Source organism: Thunnus maccoyii, chromosome 20 (genome assembly GCF_910596095.1).
Source record: "Thunnus maccoyii chromosome 20, fThuMac1.1, whole genome shotgun sequence".
Classification (NCBI taxonomy): Eukaryota; Metazoa; Chordata; class Actinopteri; order Scombriformes; family Scombridae; genus Thunnus; species Thunnus maccoyii.
In genome coordinates, this window is record NC_056552.1 from 12,992,756 (window position 1) to 12,997,254 (window position 4,499).

The following is a 4,499-nucleotide window of genomic DNA, read 5'->3' on the forward strand; positions in this document are numbered from 1 at the left end:
GGTCCAGTATGCAACTTACACAAGTGTGATGTGGAAACTTGAAGCCTCCAGTGCACACACACCGAGAACAGACTTTCCAGTGAAGTAGGAGACATCTTGTGTCCAGCAGTTAACTTCCAAAATGAACAATATTTGCATATTCATAGCTTCTGGATTTTTAATGAGGTAGAAGTTATAGATGTCATTGTAGGCCTGTCAGTCCTTTTCCCCTCCAAACCACTGCAGTTGTTTAAAGAAACAACCTATGTAAGTTGGAAATAAGTGTTTTCACTTTATCATGATGTCTGTTGAACCTTTGTCTGTATTCCTTAAATAAATCATTTCATATTATAACTTCAAATAAGGACTTTTCATCCTCATAATCCTATTCATAATATTACATGGATTTGTTTCGGTGTTGAATGGATTGTTTTGTGTTGCATTTAAATTAGATTCCTATGTTCAGTAAGACCTGGGGTAGTACAAAAATGCCAAGATAGTGGGTGGATTAGAGATATAATGATTTATTATGTAAATTCAACCCTGTTTACTGCCAGTGTTCTGATTTGTAATACTTTCTCTGTAATTTTACCTTTTCATGTATTAAAAAAAAGAATTACCACTGATGAATTGCTGGATCCTTGTGTTTAAATATTTACCCCACACCAGATGTTCTGTTCCATCACTCTTACTGTGGTTTTTTTCAGTTGTACCATTAGTAAAAATTACTCAACATATACATATATTGCTTTGTAATTTGCTATTATTTGCATTTGCTTTCATAACCTTTATTTCCACAGTTACTATCTTTAAGACCAATAACATGTTTGAGTTGACAAGGCCAGCAGCTGACTAATACATTTTTACAACTTAATGTTCCCCAGATGGAATCTATGGTGTAATTTTGTTTAATGAAATCTGTTGGCACCACACAGGGAGGATCCCTGAGCCCTGGGTTAGATGTGTAGGTACTTCATTTACTTTCCTGCACTTCCTCATCTGCATTAGCAAGGTCATTTCACAATATTGTCCTCTAATTATGTCCTCGATGCCCCTTTCTGTGGAGAGTTATTGCATATAATGAAGATGAATAAAGCACTGAGAAACTTACTCAAGAGATTTAATGTTTCATTGATTCTTTTTCTGATTATGGTTATGATAAAACATCAAACATCTGTACACACATCACAAAGACAAAGACAGAGTCAGTCAGGCATCATTCAGCATGCAGTTACTGCATTGCACTATAACCAGTTCTTCCTCTATTATTATGGAGAAGTATATGTTGTGAAACGTGGCCAAGCAGCACCACATGGGAACTTGTCAGTCTCCAGATAAACCACAAACCAAGCAGAGTCCAACCAAAGCATCTCAGAGCAAAAACTAAACTCTCTGGACATCCTGTGCGCAGAAACAGCTGACGTCAGCTGCCTCACCAGTATGCCTGCTGCGAGAGATGGCTCCTTTTCTGCTGGAAATAGATGAGAAACATAGTTGGCATAGATGACAAGTGATAACGAGCAAACAAGAGGGAGTGTGTAGAGTGAAACATTTAAAACTGAGAGAGGAGAAGACAAGTGGGTAGATACAGGGGAACGCAGAGAGAATAGGGTTATGCTAATTTGAGTGGATGGGGAGATTAAATGGAGTCATTTCAGGTCACATGCCTACCAGAGACAAGACCCTAATCCTCTTCTCTTGCTACTTGCAGCTCCACATCACATACATACAAGCACACGCACTCTCATACAAATGCATATTCCTATATAATAGATGGTGACAGTTGTGGAAATGCAGTAAGACACCTGGTGCTGCAGGGGAAAAGACTGGAGGAACAAGACAGGTAAAATAGAGGATACATTATAAAATCTGCATGTAACTGGGACCAATACATTCCTTTTTAAATTGAGACATGTGTTCAAAATGAAACATTTTTTGAGTACTGCACTTCAAACATAGATTTTGAGAATGTTTGTGTGTTTTACTTGAGTTTGTGTGTGTAAAAGAGACAGAGAGAGAGTGAACGAATGGGGGGTATGTATCGTAAGTAGAGCGTAAAAAAAAGTTCCCCGAAGCATTTAATAAAAGATGATGCTGCAAATTGGATACCAGCTAGAGCTTGGACATGACATAAAAGCAAAGGATATCACTGTTTTCTTCTGTCATTCGTCTCCCATGTTTTGTTCTGAAAGACATTTTGATGGTTTTGAATGGCCAATACTTATGAAATTCTTGAACTTCATGAGGTTTGTACCAAACCCAAACCCAAAGTATTAACTATATGTATAGTGAAAGCTGATTCAACTTAAAGATTATATCAGCTATATAAAATATATTGTATATGTGCAGCTTTGCAGTATATGCAGTGAGGTCACATCGTCGCTTCACAGTTGATTTTTACAGTTAAGCTGATAGCTCTGTCTCTGGCATACACAATTACACTGAGAAGCCCTTGAGAAGTCCTTATCAGCCTTTTCATGCATTTATGATAAAATAATATGGACTTTCATTTGCATAATTACCTGCTGCACTGCAACTAAATATTGTGTCAGTGTTGGAGAATGGCAGGGGCTTTCAGTGTGCTGTCAAGCTACTCATTGCCAGCCTTGATTGTTTCAGACAACTGCCACTAAAAAAAGGACATAGTGTACAGACCTACTCTGTCTCTGAGAGAATACGTTCAGCATAAAAAGAAAAATCTACTGGTGTTTTAGTTGGGAAATTCGCACTATAATGCATTTCAAAGAATTAGAAAAGCATAGATAGATAGATAGATAGATAGATAGATAGATAGGTAGATAGATAGGTAGATAGATAGATCTATTCTCCCAGTGCTCAAGGATGAACTGGTCTGTTGGAGAATATTATCTAAATATTAATGAAATGCGGCGCCAAAGGCAGAATTTTAAAGGACGTTCACTTATCAGGCTTCTGGCTCATTAATTATCATGCCACAATTGTCCTGTTAACTTCTCATATCTGCTTGGGTGAGAAGAAGAAATCATTAGTATTCAGTGCCATTCCTTTGTTGTTCTATACTTAGCTCAGAGTGGTGGAGTACACTTCATACTGTACACAAGGTATCAATGTAAAACTGAGCGTGCTTGATAAGAAAAAAATGTCTATCATTAAAAAATAAATATGATTTGGTGGGAATGAAATCATGCAGTTTTACATGGGAAGGGAAGGCTGATAATTACACACACACAGAGAGAGGCAGGCAGGCAGAGAGGAGCTGTCCTTGGTGCTGATTCAGCCATCCATACTGGACTACTGGCTCTCTGTAGACTGTTGTGTCTGCCTAGTCGCCTGTGGCTCTCAGACTGTTTCACCCCAACAGTGTTAGCTTGTTTTACAGCAATGTACTTCTTTATTAAAGGAAAGGTTTATATTATTTTCAGGTCTATCTAGCTCATACAGTATGCACTTTACGTTTCACTGAAATCATTCCTCTTGTCTATGCTGGTCATGATTAGATCTGTTCCTAGAGTAAGTTCAATGTAAGTGATGGAGGATAAAAGCCACAGTCCTCTTTCTGTGCAGAAATGCATTTTGAAGTTCAGCTGAAGCTAATATGAAGCCTCAGGAGTTAAACAAGTCTAGTGCAGTTAAGTTCCCTCTTTCTACTTCCTTTATTTAACCAGGTAAAAGTCTCATTGAGAATAAAATCTGTCTTTCAAGAGAGACTTGGCCAAGAGAGCAGCATAATAATTGTTACAGCAATAAATACAAACCACATAAACAGACTGAGACACCTGTCACACACTACAAACAAGTGCACACAATATCCAGCCAGTAATACAAGATTATAGACAGAATCCAGTCAAGATGCATAAACAGTTATGGTTTTCCAAAACATACCTTTGTGTTTCCTAAGATTGTGTTTCCTTGCTAAGCTTCAGTGGAGGGATAATAAGAGGAAATTTTGTAAAAAAGACAGCAAATTTGGAAGATAACCACTTGATTAGATCAACTCAGACTGCTGATGCCTCATATTACCTTAAGCTGAATGCATTTTTATGAGGACTGTGATTGATTGATTCTGTCCCCCATCATTTACATTGCTATAGTATCGGGAAAGGATCTCTGCAAGCGGGGCCAGTATGGACAAAAGGGAAAAACTGCAGGGACCAATAAGACTTGAAAAATGTGAATCTATCCTTTAATTAAATATAAAAACATAATAGATGAGTGGAGAAACATAATGGACGCAGATACTTTCATACAGGGAAGTATCTGGGATCACTGAATGGTTTGATAACCAGACCAGATGAGGATATATCTGAAGTATTATGAGAGAAGAATGTGTTTATGCCATATGTACTATACTGAGAAAGTGTGAGCATTATTGAAACATTTAGTCATTTTTGTGTATCCTATTATCAAATATTTAAGATGTAAACAAAGCTGCATTAGTAAAGTTTCACACATCTCATCTGCTCTCAGTTGATCCACCTGCAACTCGCCGCCCACCTCTACGAGCGTCATCATCTCGGAGCCAATCCTGACGCGCTCCAGCG